A 22,508-nucleotide genomic window follows, 5' to 3' on the forward strand; every position below is an offset into this window, starting at 1 on the left:
AAATGCAGGCAGGTTTGTCTTGTATTCATTCTTTTAAGAAAAACAAGAAAACAGACTATAATATTCAACCATGATAGTTTGGATCATAACAACCAGGAGATTGAGGATGACCTAGTCATACACCTGTGTATGTACAATAATGAATTAGATTCACTGCATACAGAAAGGAACTTGCTGCTCATCTTGTCAAATTCCCTTACTTTATCACTGAGGGAAATGAGGCCCAGGGAAAAACACAAAACTGGCCAGTATTACTAAGTTAATTTATGGCTGATTTGGCAGTAAAATACAGGTAATTTCTCTGACAGTATTTCAAAATATTCTTAATCACCTTGAAGCAGAGCCTCAATGCAAGTTATCTGTTGTGTCCAGAGCCCTTTTATGAAAATCTTCAAGCTCATGAATTCTCACAGACCCCTTCTGAATAAAAATAGACAAAATGCCTCATACATGGGTGATTATGCTTTATCCATGTGACCTTGCTAGACCAGAATCTTTGCATGACCAAAGTGGTGTGTGAGGTGTCCATTACAAGAGCTGTGCCCTATAGAGCCACCCTCTACTGAAAAGTGACTGGAGTACTCAATCAAACCATTAATTCCCCCAGGACTTTAAGTGGGAGACACAGACATGGTTGGCAGGTACAAATGCAGAGGGTCACAGAGAGAAAAAACAAAAAACAGAAGTCATGAAGCACTAGATTCTTTGAGTGCTTGGCAAAGGGACTTGAGATAAAAATGAGACTGGTATCAGAGTAAGAGCCAACAGGAATATGGAAGCAAAATTGAAGGGACCAAGTCACTAGCCCTGGATCACCCTGAGGTCAGCACTGACTTTTAAACCACTAGGTTAGGGTGCTGAAAGTGCTGACTGGTCTGGTAGCATCAGACTCATTTGGGAACTGGTTAGAAGTGCAAATTCTCAGGCCCCACACAGACTTACTAGATCCAAAATGGGGTGAAGCCCAGCAAACTGTGTTTTTAATAAGCATCCCAGATGACTCTGATGCTCCAGAAAGTTCAAGAACCACGGAACTAGGTCAGTGACTGCGCCCTGAATGGTGGTCAGAATGACATTTCAATTCCTTACTTCCCCTGAATCCTTTAAAATAAAAGCCCTCATCCTGGAGTAACCCTGCAGTTTCTGCTCCTTGCAGCAATCTGATTAACACAGCTTCAAGTGCAGGAGAACTGTATATCATAAATTTTAATGAATTGTTTGAACTTTAATTATTCAAATTATGCTACTTTTGCATATTAATTTCTTCTTTCATTCGTTCATTAATTCAATACATATTTATTAACTGCTTACCATGTGCCACACAGTACATAGCAATGAACATGCAAAAGTCCCTGCCTTCATAGAACTTAGATTAAGGCGAGAGGAAAGAGACAATAAACAGTTAAATAAAGTAGGCTTGTGTCAGATGGTGATAAGTGCTATGAGAAAAATAAAAAAAGAGGCAAGGAAAGCCGTGGAGTAGAGAGGGCTTTGTCATTTTAAATAGGGTAGACCGGAAGGCATCTCTAATGCCATTTGAGCAAGCACCTGAAGGCTGTTCAGAAGCAAGCCTTGTGGATCCCTGGGGGAAGGGAGATCTTAGAGAAGTATAATAGCGGCAAGGAGACCTGGAGTGGCTGGAGCTGAAGGAGTGATGGGAAGAGCGCTAGGCATAAAGCCAGAGAAACTAGCCAGAGGCTGGATGGTTTTAGGACTTTACAAGTGATTGTGAAGACTTGAGAGTTTATTCATAAGTTTTGTAAGGCATGGATAATTTATTTCTCCAATCACAGGAACTTTGGGATTCTTTATTTGATAGGAATAAATTGCCTTATAACCAACATGTGAAGTACAGTTGTGCCATTTGATAATGCTGCTTTGCGATCGTAATTCCAAACTGGCCTCGGAGAGGGGAATACCAAGAGAGCAGTCTAAAAGATCCCAACCACTTTAACAGAGAGAGTCAAAAAATAAACCCCTCTGGTTCTCCGGAGATAGACAAATTCTGTGCAGCACTTTGAGGAAAGTGACTTTATCTGGGGGTGAAAATGACTCCACAAAGAAAGCAATTCTCTTCAGGATAGAATTTGTCATAGAGTTGAGAGGATACATGAATTGCTTCTGAAACCTCTTGTTACTAAGTACATGGAAAGTTATAGCTACTTGACAATACTCAGCTTGACACAGGTCTAAGAGCTGAATCCATTAGAACAGATGTGCCTGGAGCCAGAAGTGATTATAGAGAAGTCATTTCTTCATTGTACACCATGGCAGGCACTTCGGGTGGGGGGTGGTCTGCAGGTCTGCAGTGAGTGCAGCAGACAACAGTCCCTGCCATGTGGAGCTCACATTACTGGAGAGGGATGCAGAAAACACCTAAACAATAAATAGGCTAATTTCAGATAGTTATGAGTGGTTTGGAGAAGATAGCAGGACAAGGAGTGACTGATAGAGTCTGTGGATTTCTGCTTGAGATTAATTGCTTACGAAAGCCTTCTCTGAGGAGGTGACATTTAAGTTCAAAACTAAATGATGAGAAGAAGCCAGCCTTGCAAAGATCCGGGGGCCAAGAACAATGTATATGGTTTATGATCCACAATAACCTTTAACATTTATATTGTGATCTACAGTTTTCACTTCTGTTTGATATACATGGATTTCTTTTGTATCCTCACAATAGATACAGTGGGAAATATACAGTTGCTATTACTTGACCTATTTTGCAGATGAGTAACTAGGTTTCCAAGAGGTCTAAAAGCCTGCCAAAGGCAAGATTAGTAGATGGGCGTTGGCAGGCATTCCTTCCTGACCCAGTTTGTGCTATTGTGATTCCAAAGAAAATGAATATTTTCAAGCTGAGAAACACCAATGAAATGTCACATAGAGGACAAAAAAAAATTGTATTTAGGTTTCAGCTGTTTGTAAATGATAAAGTATAATTCACCTGTAATTTTTTGCCATAGATTTTAATTGCTCTTTTTTTCATTTAAGAGGTTTAGTTTGGGCCATCTAGGTTTGAGTGATAGTGATCTCTTCTGCTAAGTCTTGATTTGCATTTCCTTCTAATTTTAACAATAATAGACATGTAAAGATGTAGCCTTCACAGATTTCTGCTACATTTTGAGTTTACACATTCCTCATGTGCACAGATTTACAGAATAAATCTATGTACAATTTCCAAATCTAGGGTTACTAGGGCAAGGATATACTTGATTATCAAATGACATCATTAAAAGAGCTTTAAAATATAAATACAAACAATTATACTCAATTATTAATATTAGTATGAAGATTTGTACAAAGGGAAGTTTTTCTTCAATTCCTAGAGTACCGTACCACAGGGAAGACTGCAGTTTTCCAAGAATCCTTTTGTTACCTAGCATTCTTTCAACATTAAGTATACATAATATGAAAATTTTTTTACCTCTTCTGGAAGTATTCAGTTCTCTGTCATTTTACAATGATAAATTTCAGAGAACATATTTAAGAAATATTCTTGTCATCTTTTCATGAGATGAAAAATTCCTTCTTTGTCTCATGGAACTCAGAAGACTGCAATAATAAGTTCAGCTACTATGCACCACAATTGTATGAGAAGAATTTCTAAAATTTACTGAAACATAATATTTTGAAATTATAGGATAAAATGTTATCCTACTTAACATTAAAACTCATTTTGCCACAGTGATTTTTATGGGTACCTAATAAACCAGGATGTTTTTTCTAGGCACAGAAAGTCACAGAACAAGGCAAGAAAATAAAGGGATAACAAGCATTAATGGTGATTAAAGTCAACAGTAGATGCAAGTTGTCATAAGCATAGTCTTTTAATAAACAACAGTTATCTACTAGCGGTTGCAATGTGCCAGGTGCCAGGCTAAGCCCTTTACTTAGACTATCTTATTTAATCCTAACAACAACCCTGTAATATAGGGACTACCAGAATTATCGTGTCCATTTTACACATGAAGCAACTGACTTGCAGAAGATTAAGCAACCTGCCCAAGATCACATATTAATTGAACAATAGAGCCAGAATACTACCCAGGGGTGTCTGACTCTGAAGCTATCCTCTATAGTAATCATATAGAATAGAATTATGATTCTATAAAATAATATGTGTTTATATACTAGTACAGCATTGTTCAACTAGTATCCCACAAAATACTGGTGCAAGGTAAATGACAGCTCATGTCAAAAAGATTCCATGATCAGATGATCTTCAGAAGTCCTGCATACCATATCCTTTTTTTTGGTGTAAGTTTCAATTTTTACTTTCTTTTCTATTTCAAAAGACAAATATAGATTCATAATCTAAAGTAATGGGAAATTGTATGCATGTGTTTCTGATGTCACTAGCATTGGGGTTTTTTTTCTTTTTTTAATTGACGTATAGTTGATTTACAATGTTGTGTTAGTTTATGGTGTATAGCAGAGTGATCAGTTATACATATGTATAGTCTTTTCTGCATCCTTTTCCATTATGGTTTATTATAAGATATTAAATATAGTTCCGTGAGCTATACAGTAGGACCTTGTTGTTTATTTTATATATAATAGTTAGTATATGCTAATCCTAAACTTTTAATTTATCCCTCCCACACCCTCTTTCTCCCCCTGGTAGCCACAAGTTTGTTTTCTATGTTTGTGAGTCTGTTTCTGTTTTGAAATATGTTCATTTATATCATATTTTAGATTCCACATATAAGTAATACATTTGTCTTTCTCTTTTTGATTTACTTCACTTAGTAAATCTGGATTCATCCATTATGCTGCAAATGGCATTATTTCATTTTTATGGCCGAATAATATTCCATTGTATAAATATACCACATTTTTATCCATTCATCTGTCAATGGTCATTTAGGTTGCTTCCATGTCTTGGCTGTTGTAAGTAGTGCTGCTATGAACGTTGGGGGTGCATGTATCTTTTCAAGTTAGTTTTCTGTGAATAGATTGCTGAATCATATGGCAACTCTATTTCTAGTTTTTTAAGGAATCTCCATACTGTTTTCCATAGTGGCTGCACCAACTTACACTCCCACCAACAATGTAGGAGGGTTCCTTTTTCTCCATACCCTCCCCAGCATTTAATATCAGACCCTCTTCTTGCAGATTCACAATGCACATGATTTTATAAAGGATTAGAGAATTCCTGCAGCAAAGAAATCTGTTTCACCAGCTTTTTCCAAAGTGTGTGTGTGTGTGATAACATTTCATGAAATCCTAGTGGAACACAATCTGGAAAACACAACACTTAGATTTTTTTTTTTTTTTTTTACCAATGTCTAAGTATATTCAGATAGACTCAGGATAAATATTCAAATCCATGTGAGCATGATCCAAAGCTTGCCATTAAAAAAAAACTGTAGAAAACTTCCAACTGTTTTTCGCCCACAGCTATTGTCCCTACATCACCCACTTCCCACTTACCAGCATGCTAGGCATGTGAATATGTAATAATTCTACAGGATGTCTTCAAAATTAGGAAACATAGGACAAACTTGTTGTTAAATAATGTTAGTTTAATTTTCAAATAATATGCTCAATGTATTTTCAGGTGGCATACTTCTGAAATTAAAGAGTCTAATGGTTAATCTAGAAAAATATAATAAATATACTATTTCTTGGTATTTCCAGGCTTTTGGATACCCTCTATCTACTACTATTTCATATCAGCTTACTCTAACCTATGAATTGCTGCTGATAAAGAAAATAAGGAAAAAATAAATAGCTTTACAAAGTAAAACTTCCTCCGTTTGCATTAGAGAGCTTCCTGTTGCAAAGAAGTGGTCCAGAAAAGGTGATCCCCCTGTAAGCAGTGCTCCATAGGAAGGAATGCAGAGTTAGGTTGTGGAAGATAACTTTTCACATCCTACCAGTGCAGAGATTCTTTCTCCTGTGTTGGTTTGTATAAATCCTGCCTTTCTCTTCTCACTTTCACCCAAACCTTTATCATCCCATGTCGAACTGCAGAGCAGGTCTATGTGCCTCATTCCCTTCCTCCCCAGTGCATCCACTCAGCATCTGCCAGGAGAATCTTCCTAGAATACCACATTGATTGTGAGCTGTCAGGCTCTGTGTTGCCAAGTCAGCATCTCCCAAAGTGGCCTCAGCAGAGTATGAGCTCCTCTTTCTAAGAGAGGGAAAGATTTCAAGCAAGAAAATTTAAATTGTCCTGGATTAAACAAAGTTAAACTGGTTTCTTCACTGTAGAATCCTGTGAACTGTGAATCTGTAAAAGGAGGGCATATTGTGCAGAGTTTCTGGAACCCATTTGACCATAAAGACCTGTTATCATCTCCTAAGTCCCAGAATTTCTTAGACGTCATTTGGAGAAATGCTGGCCCAGAATAAGAAAAGAAGATTATTGTGCCTGGTTTTGAGGTCCTTATTGTTTGGCTGCATCCTGCTCTGGACAACCTTATTTCCCAACACTCTCTTAAATAAATCCTGCATTCAACCTGTCTCCTCACTCTACACCAAATGTGCTATACTGATTACTGCTTTATTCATTCACTAAATATTTATTGAATATCTGTTATATACTGCGAATCATGAAATGCAATCCCTGCCTTCCAGTGAGAGAGAAGGACAAACAGGCAAGATCCATCCTTAATGACAAGTGCTCTGACAGAGGGAGTCCTGGCTCCAATGGCAAGCACAGGCAAACATCTAGCCCAGCCTTGAGAAAGCTTGCCCAGAAGAGGTATATTCGGAAATGAAGAAAGATGAGTGAGTGAGCAAGGGGAGCAGAGATAACTGGAAACGTTGTTGCAGGCAAAGGGTATGTGCAAAGAACTGAGAAGGACCATGTAGAACTGGGTCCCAGTAAGTTGGTCACATGGCAGTAATGTACCCTAAGAAGGCAAGTGCAGAGCAGCTATCTTAGACAGACTGAAGGCAAATCTTGCTGGTCCTAGCATTCATTCCTAAAGAATTTGGATTTTATGTTAGAGTATAGACCTGAGATCGGCAAACTTTTTCTCTAAAGAGTAAGATAGTAAAAAACATTTTATGCTTTGTGGGTCCTATGGTCTCTGTTACAACCACTTAATTTTGCCATTGTACAACACAAACATCCATGGACAGTTGGTAAACAAATGGATGTGCTTGTGTTCCAATAAAACTGTATTTAAAAACAGGTGATGGGCTAGATTTGGTACATGGGCTGTAGTTTGCCTCACCTGAACTCCCAGTATAGATTCTTGCTTCTCAGAGTTTTAGCTGAGGTCCAACAGTAGCAGCTGAAATTTTGTTATAAATGCGGAATCTCAGACTTCACTGCAGACCTACTGAATCTAAATCATTTAATTTAATTGTATGTGCACATTCAAGTTTGAGAAGCACAACTGGAAAACACTGAAAGGTTTTAAGCATGAGAATGACATAACGGGCTTTGTTCCAGCTACAACGTGGCTCTTTCTGAATATCCTCCATCCAATATTTTCCATACCTGCAAACCCTCAACATTGTTCAAGCCTCAGCGTGAATCTACATCACCAATCTGAAGTGATCACTTCCTTTTCTGATATCTTAGAGCACAAAATATGTCTTATCATTTAATTGTTTCTGTCACTTTTCATAGGTCATAATCTGCTCAAGAATAATAATTATATGCCTACATCTTTTGTATTTCCCACAAAACCTAACAGTGAAATATATGGAGTAAGAAGTCAAATGTATTCCAAAAGAATCTGCCAGTTTAGAAATTGTTGCTGGTAATTTAGATTGGGGCTACAGAATTGTTAACTATGGCACTGATACTGCCTTAGGGGGCATAGTTTCATATCCTGCAGAAGCCAGCTTCCATTGGGCTGGAAAATTCTCTAAAAAGTGTACCTCTAAGCCATGAGTACTTTTGGATGCAAGAGGGCTGAGTCACAGGAATTGCATGGCTCAAAAAAAAAAAAAAAAAAAAAAAAAAACTCATCTAAAGTTTTAGGGGGAAAAACAACTCTAGGCAAGGGCATCATCTTTGGATAGTTCCTCAGCTCTTGAGAGTATGATCTTCAGAAATATCCATCAAAATTTCATCTCACCATATCAAGAAGCTTATGATATTCCAAACCAAGGGTCCAGAGTGTCTCTGGGTTCACTTGGGACAATCATGGAATTTGTTACAATCTTTTTACCATCAGTTGAAGGTATCCAGCATTCCAGGGTCATCTCATTTTCTCACAGTGGTGGGAAGCTAAGTTGATCCTGAAAGCCTCATTCACACAACCTTGGGTCTCTGCATAAAAACAAACATGAGTTCCTGATTCTCCAGGAGAATCTAGACTGGAATGCTCAAGATTTGGGGCACTTACTGACTGCCTCTCTCTGGACAGGCAAGGGTCAGGTATAATTTAGGGACTGGGGGTGGAGTAGAACAGTGCTGGTCCACGGACTGTAGAACACAGAACCGAGGAGGAAGAACTGAAAGAGGAACCGTCTAAGGGCAAAACCAGAATCAGGAAGACTGCCTAGTTCAAATGCCCTGGCTAGGTAGAGAAGACACTGTAACCATAAAGCAGGGCACGTATATGACTGATGGAAAGGGGAAGGCAGAGCCCGGAGTGATTCCCAGAGGTATAGGAAGGTAACTACAGGACTGTATGGGTTGCCAGACACCTTTGCTGTGGGAGAAGAAGAGTTGTTATAAGTACTCTGCACATTGGAACAATAGGATTTGGGTCTAAGTTGAATGTGTTTCATCTAGTTTTATGGGGCAGAGGTTGGAAGAGAAAACATGTCTGTGTTCCCATAGTTTCCTCTACATAATGGACATCACAATCGTCTTTAAAATTTTTCATGAATGGTTTGGGAAAATTTAGATTCGTTAACTTTTAAAAGGAAACAGCTTTAAATTCCCCTCCCTGGCCAACTAAGTCCTTGCCCGTGCTCATCTGGAATGAGGACTGGCACTAAAACACAGAGAAATCCCATCAGAACTGAAGCCTGGCAGCCACAGTTCAATTTAATGCCTAAATATTATCAGGTTTTCTTCAAAGAAATGCCATTAGGGAGGCATTAAAAAGTCATGGGTTAGCATTTCAGAAACTGTCCACGGAAATGGGATCATAAATTATAGTAATGGAATAAAAGTTAACTTGATTGAATATTTACAATGTACTAGGCCTCAGCACTCTATGCAGATAATCTCATTGTTTCCTCACAAAATTCTTTTATGATAAGTGCCAGTGTATCCCCCATTTTATAGATGAGGAAGCTGAGGCACCAAGAGGCAGATTCTCACCGGGCCCGTCTGACCCTCTGCTTTCAGCCACCACACGGGATGGCACCCCACCATGCTGTGTGCTCAGCAACCCACAGAATCCTGGCTTCTGAAGTCATCACTTGTCTGATGTAAAAGAACATTATGATCAGGGCAAAACATTGTTGCAGACATTCCTGTTTTATGAATGGTTTTACTAAAATAAAATATTTCTAATTAAATTAACGTGCTTATCAAATTTCTCACAAATTCAGCCTTAGTGCTAGCAGAAACGTACATTGTTTTGTTTTATTTTTATAAAGCACATAAGCCTAAATGTTTCTCCAAATGTACCATTTCCATCAATCATCTTTAGATATCTTCCTTTAAAAAGGAAACTAAAACATCCCAATAACATTGAATTTAATTAGCACACAGTGATTTACAGAACATTTCAACATTTCACCCTACATAGTTTCTATGTGAATGTTTCAGACTGGAAAATGACAAAAGCTCAATGAAAAACAAAGATGAATGTACTGAAAATACAGCAACTAGTTGATTTATACATAGTAAATAATAATGAAATAATAAACTCATTATCTTATTCTTTATAAACTGTCTTTAATTTTATAATCCGTCTTTTACAAATGGTTTTGTTATTCCCATAAACTCTGGATGTAAGAGAAATATAGATTATTTAGTAAGAATTTTGTCTGTAAGTATGTGTACAAAGTACCTGAAATATTTTAACGAGCTTTCAAGATCAATAAACTAAATTATTGAGCACCAGCTATATAATAATCACACTATTTGTCCTTTTTATACATTATCAAAGAAGCTGTGAAATGCATATTATCTCCATTTTACAGATGAGGAAGCTAGGTGACCTCTCCAATTACACAGCTAGTAAATAAAATATCAAATTACTGCTTGATTCTTCATATCCCAAATATTTCTACATTCTCACTGACATCAAGAAATAATCTTTGTATCAAATAGATCTATAAGAACCTGGAGTAAAATGAGAATACGGTTCAGAATAAATGATAAAGATTATAATGATTGTTAATGTTATTTAAAAGCTTACCCTGTATAGCACAGGGAAATATACACAAAATGTTATGATAACTCACAGAGAAAAAAATGTGACAATGAGTGTGTATATGTCCATGAATAACTGAAAAATTGTGCTGAACACTGGAATTTGACACATTGTAAAATGATTATAAATCAATAAAAAATGTTAAAAAAAATAAAAAAATAAAAGCTTACCATGTGCCAGGCATTATGTTAAGCACTTCATATCATTTCACTTAACCTTAAGAATATCAGATAAAATAAGTAATTTTACTATCTCCATTTTATAGAGGCAAAAAAAGAGTTAAGAAACATATCTCATTTCAGAGTTACATATCTTAATCTCCTCAGGATTAGACATGAAAATGTGTAGAAAAGCTTGTCAAATTTAACTTTATATAGTGCATTATAAACCCATTAAAATTTTATTTATGAAGCCTATATAATAATGGAAAATGCTTGTGATATGATAGAGTTGAAAGGAAGGTATACATGTTTAAATGAACTACATTATTACAACTATATAAAAAGAGACTTAATGAAAGACTAAAAGAAGAAATCTTGTGGTAGGCAGAATTCTAAAGTGATCTCTGATGACCATTGCTCTTGGTGAAAACTGAATAGGATAGAATTTCACTCCTATGATTATATTATGTTACATGGCAAAAGAATTTTTGCAAATATAATTAAGGTTCCTAAGCAGTTGAGTTAATCAAAAGGAAGACTATTCTAATTAATTCTAATTAGATGAGTTTTCAAAAGAGGCTCTGAAGATGGAAGAGATGCTCCTGGTGACCTGGAAGAAAGCAAACATCTGTGTTGTGAACACCTGTGTAAGCCATGCGGCAAGACACTGTGGGCAGCCTCCAGCAGCTGAGAATGGTTCCTGGATGACACTTAGAAAATGAGGACCTTCATCATATAACCACAGTGAACTGAATTCTGACAACAATCTTAAAAAGCTTGGAAGGGGACCTTGAGCCCAAGATGAGAACTGCAGCCCTGGACAAAACCTTGATTGTAGCCTTCTGAGACAGGAACAGAGATGCAGCTAAGTTATGCCAAGACCCCAAACTGTGCTTCAGTTTTCTCATCTGTAAAGTGGAGTTTACCTCATAGTGTTGTTTCAAGGATTAATGAGTTGATCCATGTGAATTTCTTGAAACAGTGTTTCAGTTATATAACAAATTACCCCAAAGTTTAGCAGCTTAAAACAACAAACCTTTATCATCTCATGGTTTCTGAGTCAGAAATCCCAATACAGTTACCTGTGTCCTCTAGCTTAGGGTCTTTTCAAACACTGCAATCAAGGTATTGGGGGCTACAGTCAAGGCTTGACTGGGGAAGAAACAGCTGTCAAGTTCATTCATGTAGTTGTTGCAAGATTCAGTTCCTCTCAGATTGTTGAACTGAAGACCTCTGTTCAATGTTGGCGGTTTGACAGAAGTTACCTCTAGTTCCTTATCCCATGGGACTTTCCACACAACAGCTCACAACACAGCAGCTTGCTTCACCAGAGAAAGCAAGTGAGAGAGTATGAGCAAGATGGAGTGTGAGCAAGTCACAGAAGTCACAATGTCGTCATAACCTAATCTCAGAAGTGGAAGTCAGTCACGTTTGCTGTATTCTATTCACTAGAAGTAAGTTACAAAGTCCAACCCACAATCAAAGGGGGGGATTACACAAGGGCATGAATACCAGGAGGCAAGAATCATTAAAAGCCATTTTTGAAGGCTGCCTGGAATGTGGGTATAGCTCAGTGATACAGCACATGCTTAGTACGTGCAAGGTCCAGGGTTCAATCCCCAATATCTCCATTAAAAAAATAAAAAAATAAAAAAAAAGAAGGCTGGCTACCCTCACGTGCTTGAAACAATAGCCAACAACAAACTTTAGCCATTATTGCTATATTTAACTGCTTTTAATAATAAGCTAAGCACACACAAAAAATAATAATAGCAAGATGGCTTTTGGTAGGCCTAAGAAACAAGTTTAATAAATATTTATTGAATACTATGTGCCAGACACTATGCTGAAAAGTAAGGATACAAAGATAAGTGGAGCATGGATACTTACCCTTTAAGGAGTGAATGGTCTAGTTGGGGAGAAAAATCTCAAAAAAGTCATTTGGTGTGATGAAAGTAGGTGTACATTTTAGTGGGGCTACAAAGAAGAGAGTGAATGGTCATAAAAATTGAAGTGATGTTTGAGCTAAGTTCTGAACAATATGGAAAAGTGTTCACAAGACTGTGAAAAGAGCATTGCAAGGAGAGAGAATGCCATGGATAAAGATAAGAACAGACAAAAGAGCTTGACATGTTTGGGGAACTACTGGTTGAGCAGTATGGCTGGAGAGGAGCAATATGTTAAGTCTTCAAAGAAAGTATAGCTTTCTGGATGTGAGAAAATTAGGGTTTAGCTTATAATGTGAATATGAAGACTTAGAGATAGGACATCTAGGTGTAGACAGGGAAGTTACATACAGGTTTCTAGCTTAAGGGGGGTTTTTGATTTGGAGAAGTAGTCTTCAGAATTATCAGCAATTGGGTGTTAATTGAAATCCTAGAAATAGGTTAAGTTTCCTGCAGAAAGTGTGTAGAATAATTACAGAATGGGCTTGTATTAGGAACCTTAGAAAAAAAACAATATTTAAAGGGAAAGATAAAGGCACAGGAAAAAGAAAGAACAGTCAGAAGAGTGAAACAATCAGGAAAGCATGATGTCTTTAGGAGCTAAAGGAGCAAAAATGTTCAAGACATAGGGAGTGGTCAACAGTGCCAAATGACATGGAAAGAGCAAGGAAGAGAGACCAAGCAAAATGTAGACGTTCAAAAGGAATCCAACTTAGGAGGCAGAAAGGAAAATGTCAATTATCAATTTATACCACAATTGTTAAGTCCATCAGACTTCTATGATCAGTACTATTTTGCTTACTTTCCAGATGTACACTGGACTGGTAACTTGCCAAATATCACACAGCTAGTGGACCATGTAGCCAATGTTGATCCCAGTTTTCAGACCGTAAAGCTCACTCTTGAACCCTGAACAGAAACTAAAGTTTAGGTAAAATTGGTATTGTGATTTAAATTATGGCCTCTCGAATGACATGTCTACATCCTAACCCTTGGAATCTGTGAATGTGACCTTATTTGGAAAAAGGGTCTTTGTGGATGTAATTAAGTAAAGAATCTCAAGATGAAATCATTCAGTATTATCCAGGTGGGTCTTAAATCCATTAAAGCCATTTTTATAGGAAATGCACAAGGAAGAGATCCTCAAGGAGAAGAGGAGAGGGCCGTGTGAAGACAGGGGCTGAAACTGGAGTGATGCAGCCACGCAGTAGGTAATGCCTGGGGCCACCAGCATCTGGAAGAGGCACAGAAGGAGTCTCTCCTAGACCACTTAGGAGCACAGCCCAGTCTGCACTTTGATTTCATATTTTGAGCGTCCAGAACTGTGAGAATAAATTTCTGTTGTTTTAAACCACCAAGTATGTGATAATTTGCTATGGCAGCCTTAGGAAACTACAGTTGACCTTTCAGCAATTCAGGAGGTAGGGGGAACTGACACCTCACTCAGTTGAAAATCCAAGTATAACTTTATAGTCTGACCTCTGTACCTCAGCTCTGCATCCCCGGAATCAACCAGCCATGAACTGTGTAGTACTGCAGTGTTTACTGAAAAAAATCTGCAATTCAAACCCATGTTTCTCAAGGGTCAACTGTTACATAGTTGGTGTCTTAGCTTGAGCTGCAATAATAAAATACCATCAACTGTCTGCCTTATCGACAACAGGAACATATTTTCTCTCAGTTGTGAAGGGTGCAAGTCTAAGATCATGGTGCCAGCCTGATCTGGTTCTGGTGAGAGCCCTCTTCCAGAATCTCTTCTATAAGGACACTAACCCCACTCATGATGGCTCCACTCTCATAACCTTATCATTTTCTAAAGGCTCTCTATCTCCTAATACCATCCCACTTGGTGTAGGATTTTAACATATTTATTTTGGGAAGATACAAATTTTCGATCTATAATAATTGGTAAAGGTGTTTTTTGTTGTTGCTGCTGTTTTGGGTTTTTTGGGGTTTTTTGGGGGGGTAGCCACATTTTAGAAGAAAGAGTCATTCCAAGGAAAAAGGAATTAGATTAAGGAAATGAACCATTTTTAAAGTAAATCTTGATTACTATGCACATTTTTAGAGGATCAAAGGCATTTTATCATTTGAACTTAATATCATTGGTATAGCTAAACCTCATAATGAACCATCAAAACAGTGGCTTTCAACTAAAGCTTTTGATTATAATTAATAACAGATGTTTCAGAAAAACAATATTTTCTTTTAAAATTTTAGTACTTTACAGCAGTAATCAACTATGTCTTTTTAAATCACGTTTAACCAGATTTTTTTCAAGAAACATCATTTATTCAACAACATTGAGATATTGTAGCATCATATAAAACTGACTTTAGTTTTACTACTAGAAAGCATGTTGGTAATCCAAATTAAGAAGGAGTAAGTGGTGATCTCCAACCAATATTTTCCCAGTTAGTTCAATTTAAGATTTCTAGCATATTAAGGGGAGAAACTCCATTTTTAATTTTCAAGTTTATTGTAATTATAACTTCTTTTTCTATGTCAATATGTTTTCATTGTTGGGGCACCAAAGATAATACATATTCTGCTTCAGAGGTCATTTAGAGAATTCACATTACTCTTACCAAATTCATAAAGGATAAATAATTTTGATATGTGACTTCATTCCCTTTTACTATTTGACATCATGACAAATCCTGATTTTAAACACCATAACTCACTCAGCATAATTATGCCCTATTTTATAGCTTGCTACATTGTATTTGAAAAGTACATTATTCATAGTAGTCTGAAAACATTCGTAGGATAAATGTGACTGCATTAATTTAGTTAACAATGCTTCAAGCGAAGTGCAGATAGTATTAAAATTGATGTTTTCTTTGCTAGCAACACACACACATTATAGCAAATATAAAAGGAATTATTTATTTTGAAGGTTAGTCATGTTATACTAGTATCCAACAAGTAGTGAGATAAATATCAGAAATTAGATATATTTTAATGCAACATAAAATTAAAAAAATAGGAGATGGGATTTGTGCATGAAAAAGAAGTACATTTTTACCCTCAAGATAATTTTAAGGTAGTATGGTGTTAATGGAAAGACTATAAACCTTCTACTCAAACAGATATGATTTTCAGTTTTTGCTCCACTACTAACTAACTGAATGATAGAGCATATAGTAATTGATCTCTATGAGACTTTTTATGCTTATCTGCATAATGGGAAAGTACTTACTAGCTTCTGGGCCACTATGAAAATTGAATGTAGTAAGTGAGTAGGGCAGCTAATAGTGACTGACAGGTGGCAAATAATCATTACATGGTTGATGTTATTACTGCTGCTGTTGTTGAATCTACCTTTAGAATCTGAAATGTTGACAGGACAATTGCATGATTTGGGAATCTTCTTAGATATGATATCATTTCTCAACCTCTCTTCTCAGATTTTGCTACCGTTTCTTTGCAAATTTACCTAATTGCTTATAGGTTCTATTACAGAGAATTAATCACAACCTTGAGGTGTCTTGTACAACTGACAGTATCATTATCATGTGGCTTTTTAATGTTTTTAAGCAACCAAACTCACTTAAGAGATATGGATCCATAATAAATGAAGACTGATACACAGTTGACCCTTGGATAATGCAGGGGTAATAATGCTGCCTCCCAACACAGTTGAAAATTAGCAAATAACTTTTGACTCTCCCAAAACTTAACTACTAATACCCTACTGTAGACTGGAAGCGTTACTGATAATATAAATCATCAATTAATACTTATTTTGTATGTTATATGTATTATATACTGTATTCTTACAATAAAGTGAGCTAGAGAAAGGAAATTTTATTAAGAAAATCATCAGGAAGAGAAAAATTCATTTACAGCATTCTGCTGTATTTATAGATGCCATAAGTTTACATCATCTATTTACAATATATCACCCATCAGTACCCATTTCAATATTGTCTTATACGATACAAAACATTGTATATGTTATACATACTCCTAACACTAAACATTAAAAATGAAAGGATGATGTGATAAAGAAATTCTTATTTATTTACAGGTATAGCGACTGATTGATAATGAAGAAGCAGCAATATGATTGTTTTATGGTAGCCTATATAATTAATATAATTGTTTCACTGTAACCTAGGTATGCAATAATGGGTGAATTATAAAAATTTTATGGCATACAGTACTATAATCATATTCATAACACAAGATTAGAAACATTGTTACTTTTTTTAAAACCACTGTGCAATCCCTTTGAAAAAAATGATTAAACTCTTGAACTCAACGTACTAGATATGTTTGTAAATAAACTTATGGCATAAAAAAAAAGAGTTTTAACAGACAGCAACTAATCTAAATGCTAGCCTAGTCTTTCTGGATCCTGATTAAACAATCTGCTAAAGAGAAAGAAAAGGAGAGAGAGAGATTAAATGGAGATAAAGAGAGAGAGAGGATTAGGCAATTGGAAAAATATAAATCCAGTCTATATACTTGATGCAATAGGACTTTTTAATATTTTAGGTGTAATCATGGTATTGAGGTTATGTTTAAAAGAGCAATCTTTATGTTTGAGAGATACATACTAAATTATTTACAGATAGAAAGACATGATATTTGGAATCTCTTTCAAAATAATGTTGAAGGAACTGGTGGAGCATAGATCAAACAAGTTTGGCCATAAATTGATCTTTGTTGAAAGTGGATGATGGAGATTAATTATTCTATTTTCTCTATTTGTAATGTAGAAATATTTCCATAAAATTTTTTATATAGTGACCTTGATGACATTCTTTTTGGATGAATTTTTAGAGTTAGATCACAATTCTGAACATATTCAAAAGTATTAAGAGGAAAGAATGTTGCTATGACCCCTGCCTTACAGTTTTGATATGAGGTTACAAATAGTACACAAAAGTGCCTAGTCATTAACTTGCAAATCAAAGTTGCCCAATAAATAATGGTTATTATTATTATATGTTTGACCACTGTAGCAACCAGAACAAGTGCTACTGAAAAGACAAAGCAGAATCTTCCTGGAAATGTGGTAAACTGAGATTATGCCAGAAGAGCATCCCTTCACAAAATAGAGGAGAAGCAATTCCCCAAAAGGAGAAGGAAAACTGGTGTGTTTCACCACAGGTAGGAGAACAGATGCTCGGTAGCAAAAAAACAAACATCCACCATACAAAGGAAACAGGGAACTTCTGTTGTGAGCCTAGGACCTGCCTTTATATAAACTAAGGATTCTGTATTGACAGGGTACCATTAGTAATATTTAAGTTACATCCTAAATCCAAACTAAATCTTTCTTTTTCATTCAAATAACTTAATTGGAGAATAATCAGAAAATTAAAGATTTTCTTTTAAATCAATTCCTTTTTAAAACGAATTTATTTTTTTATTTAGTTATAGTCAGTTTGCAATGTTGTGTCAATTTCTGGTGTACAGCACAATTTTTCAGTCATACATGAATATACATACATTCATTCATATTCTTTTTCACTGTGAGCTACTACTACAAGATTTTGAATATATTTCCCTGTGCTATATATACAGTATAAACTTATTTATCTATCCTATATACCCGTCACAAACTAAATCTTTATGTAAAGATTTAGAGTACATATAATGGTGACTAATTTTAGTCAGATTGCACAGTTTATTTAGAATTTTAAGTTGAGTTCTTAAAGATACACATCATTATCTTCCTTCTGTCAATTTGAGGATGTGTCAACTTCTCACAACATATATAAACAGTAAAATTTTCACCATCAAAACTATAGGATAACTTTTAATGATGTGTCTGTAGTCATATATATAGAGAGAGAGACCACAATTTGTTACAAACGTAAAAAGTAACTACAATGAAGAAAACGAAAAACTAAATATTTTAAATTATGTTCATATAATTTGAACTTACAATATTCTGTTCTGGAAAGAAAAAGTTGACTTTTTAGATGGTTAAGATTTCAGAAGCTCTTGATTTCTTCCAGAAGGCAGTCTGTGTCAGAAGACATCACTACAGTGATAATTATATAGGTAATGATTAAATACAAATTTCTATTTACTGAAGGCCTCACTAAAAAAATTGTTCAAAATGTATAGGAGGAACTTGGAGTAAATTAGTTAAAAGTTGCAACCCACTGACTTGGCAGATACTCATCAGACTCTTCCCTTCTCCAAGCACTGTTCTAGATCCTCAGTATACAATGACAAACAAGACACAGTACCGTTCCCCTCCTAGAGTGCACAGTGAAGAAGAGAAGACCTCTGACCACAGAACCACCGGATGATATAATAAACGTGTTGACAAAGGCACATACTCAATACCGTGCAAGGTGGAAAAGAGATGCTGAGATTTTCTCAGGGGGCAGGAGTAAGGAGAGTTGAGGAGAATAGAGAGTAAGTAGGAGAAGCACAGTTGCCTGTAAAAGAGAGCCATTAGATTACACACTGCAAATTAATAATTCAAACTTGTAGAGTCATGGCCACATAATACACGTATTTTTAGAAAGATTACTCTGGCAGCAGTGTGCAAATGGGTTGGAGTTGGTGAGACTGGAAGCGAGAACACAGGAAGAAAGATACCTCTAAGAGGGGAGAATTAGGACAGACAGGTAAACGGAGAGGAAAGTCAGATGTGAGGACATTTGGAAGGCAGGATTCAGGAGACTGAGTGAGCAAAAACAGGGGGATGGAGTAAGAGAAGTGGCTAACGGAAATACAGCATCAACATCTCCTGGGAACTTTTAAGAAATATAAATTCTCAGGCCTGACTCCAGCCGTTCTGAATAAGAAATCCTGGATATTAGGCCCAGTGCTCCGTGTTTAAGAAGCCCCCCACCCCAGGTGATTCTGATGCATGCTGAAGTTTGGAAAACACCTGCAGCTTATTGGTTCTCAAAAATAGCTGCACGTGAGAATTGACTGGGACGCTTAGAAAAGGAAAACTCCCACCCCAGCGATGCTGGTTTCGTTGGGCCAGCCTATGACCCAAACAACAGGATTCTTAAACGTTTTCCGAAGTGATTTCAGTGTGTGTGCACTGTGGTCGACTGCTGGTTCTGGTGGGGAGGCTGAGTGGATAGAGCTGATACTCACCAAGGAAAGGGGAAGATTTGAGGAAAAGTCTCGTTACCATTTTCCCAGACTAACTATATCTCTGAATTCATCAGTGCTCCCTCTTTGTTTAGCCCACATCCTTCATGTAGTGGTTAAGTACACAGGCTACCTGGTTTCAAATCCTAGCTTCACCACTTGCTAGCTCTGTTGGACTTAGGCAACTTACTTAACTTCTCTGTGCCTCAGCTTCCCCGTCTTTTAGTGGGAATAATAATAGAAGCTACCTCTTAGGACTGACTGAGGATTGAATGCATTAATAATTGTAAAGTTCTTGGAACAGTGCCTGGCACATGGTAAGTGCCATGTAAGTGTCAAATAAAATTTTTTTAAAGATTTGCATAGAACATTTGGTGTAAACCAAGAGGCAAGTCAAGGGCTTCCTAGTATGAGGAAGATAATTTGCATCAGGTGAGCCTCCCTTGTGCCTCTAGGAGACATCTGCAACATTGCAACCCCTGTAACTAGACTGCCAAGGTCTTCAAGACATGTACTCATCTTTGTATTCTCACTTTCTAGCACAATGCCTAACCCATGGTAATTACTCAATAAATATTCATTGAATAAATGAAATAATGATGAATTCTTCATTTCATTTATTAATTTTTACTTTATATAGAAAATAAGATCTCATATGGTATCTTCCAGGAGGAAATAACCTTTTGGGATCATGGTTTAAGCCAACAAGTCGCTAAATGATGGTAGAAGATAAACGAGACTATACTACACATCTTACTTCATTCAGCTCTAGCCAGAAAATCAGGTGGGTCTGGGCCTACAGAAGGATCTGTCAGATTCTGGGAGGGGCAGAGGCAGGGAAACGAGGTTGGGACTGACATTTGGAGTGGAAGAGGGAAAAAAACTTGGACAACCAGAAAGTCATTGTGAGACAGCTTTCATTAGCCTAGCAGAAGAATAGGGCAATTTCAAAATCTCAGAAATGCTGCCAAAAAATTAAAGCATTATTTAAGGCTTGATGGACTTGGAATCAGGGCCAGCCCTGCCATTAGCTAGCTCCTATCTTTGAATGAGTCACCTAGCTTTTCGAAGCCTCAGTTTCCTCCTCTCCAAAGTAAGACACTGACTAATGATCTGAAAGGTCATTTGCAGTTCTGTAGTTCTTTGATTCTAACAGCAGACTGAAAATTTAAGCTCGTCCAAGGAAAAATAAAATACTCTCTTTTCAATTCATGGAGCTATTTTGTGGGGATACTGTATCTCCTTTCTGTGTGCAAAAATACTATCTACTCCTGAAATTCATTCTGTGTTTTAGATTTTCATTTGTAGTGACATGGACTGACACCCAGTTTAGGATAATCACTAAAAAATAGAGCTTAATGCACTAGACCAAATTTATTTTTAACTTTGAGTCACCCATCACAGCGCTGTAATAGCAACATGCTATGAAAATCCTAACGCTGTCTAAAGTCTTTGTAGAAACTAGCTTGAAAACATTATAACACCTATTTAGTTCTTGAGCAATTTATTAGTAAAACTTATAAGGCTGTACCTTTCATCTGAGTTATAGTTGCTCTCTAGACTTACAAAAAACAAAACAGAACAAACACAAAGCTCAACCACTAACTCTGAAGTGGGTAGGTAAGAAGAATGAGTCACAGTTCTATGACTTGCATCTTTCAATGCAAATTGCACAAAGTACACCTAGGAATTTGTGTCAAACTCAGGTTTAAATGGTGAGAACTGATTTATCTATTTATTTGGTTCACAAAGGCTCAGTGCCTCCAGGCGATCAATCTAGCTCTTTGCAGAAAGACATCAGTTATTTGAGATTTTTACCACAAAACCTACTATGTCCCCAGTGTGCTATCTCTGATTGTTAAATGAAGTCTCAGTTGGCAGAAAAGTTCTTCATACTAGAGCTCTTGATTGCTTCAGAGAAATACTTCATTAGATTCTAAAGCGCTCAAGCCATACTTCCAAAGCACAGGCAAGCATCCAGAGTCTCCGTCAAAAATTACTTACAGCCCAGCTACTATTGGGCCATAAAAGGTATAGCCTCAGAACCACAGAGTTAAGGTAGAAACCAGTTCTTTATTCTGCTAACTCCAAAAGGGATGTTATCCATGTTATCAAGATCTCTAATGCCCCACAAAATATCATGTGTCTGCTGTCAACATCGACTTCAGATAAACACTGCAAGCATGAAACTAGTTTCCAGCAACTGTAAGCCAGTTCTTGCTTCACATAGAGCTGGGGCTTGTCATTCTCAATGCAACATTTATCATACTGAGTATTTCTAAGCAATCCAGAAGGTTTATGCCACATACTAATTTGCTGATAGTTTTGCCCAGTTGGTACATGAGTCTTTTGTGTAGGAGTGAGACATTAAGCTAGTAAATAAATCTAGTTGAACACACAGCATCTCAAGCTCTACAACAGTTTTGTTGTTACCTACTCATAATCTTAAAAACATTGTTCTCTATTAAAAATCTCCTCTGAAAGAGAATCAGATGCTCATGATGGTGATTCAAGTGGAGAGAATCATAATCTTCTCAAAAAGAGATACATAGTTCCTGTCCAGAAAACATTTCTTTGGGGGAATTATCTTAGTATATGTCTTAGAAAATTACTGTTGTGTACATATTGAAAATTTTGAAATGTAGGTATTGCAAATGTTAAGGGTCTGTTTCACATGCAAAAGGCAAATGATAGTGAACATTGGTAACTGTTAAATTGACTGTACTAACACAAGAGTAAACATGTTCACAATGTAGTGAAATTGGTTAGTAACCTGTAAGTCACTTTACAAATAAAAAAAAATTAAGAGCTATGTAGAGAAAAATACTGAGGCGCATCATCGTTTAAGGGTGCTGGAGTGTAACAAAAAGATAAAGAGACCATTTCTGTAATCCTTCAGAGAAAACAAAAAGTTCTAGTTATATTTTTGCCTCTGTGTCATTCATATTTCCATAAGTTCCTAAAAGGGAATTCTGTGTTTGGAAGAGCTACATGAGAAACAAAAAGAGAGAGAAAGA

General features: G+C 36.5%; 1 long non-coding RNA gene across 1 annotated transcript; it reads left to right on the forward strand.

Moving 5' to 3' along the window:
• The first annotated feature begins 5,581 nt into the window (after positions 1 to 5,581).
• On the forward strand, positions 5,582 to 21,123 carry LOC116662784. Its single transcript, XR_004318838.1, has 3 exons — positions 5,582 to 5,592; positions 12,798 to 12,802; positions 21,041 to 21,123. It is a non-coding gene; the product is annotated as an uncharacterized LOC116662784 (long non-coding RNA).
• The last annotated feature ends 1,385 nt before the right edge of the window (positions 21,124 to 22,508 follow it).

Source organism: Camelus ferus, chromosome 1 (assembly GCF_009834535.1).
Source record: "Camelus ferus isolate YT-003-E chromosome 1, BCGSAC_Cfer_1.0, whole genome shotgun sequence".
Classification (NCBI taxonomy): domain Eukaryota; kingdom Metazoa; phylum Chordata; class Mammalia; order Artiodactyla; family Camelidae; genus Camelus; species Camelus ferus.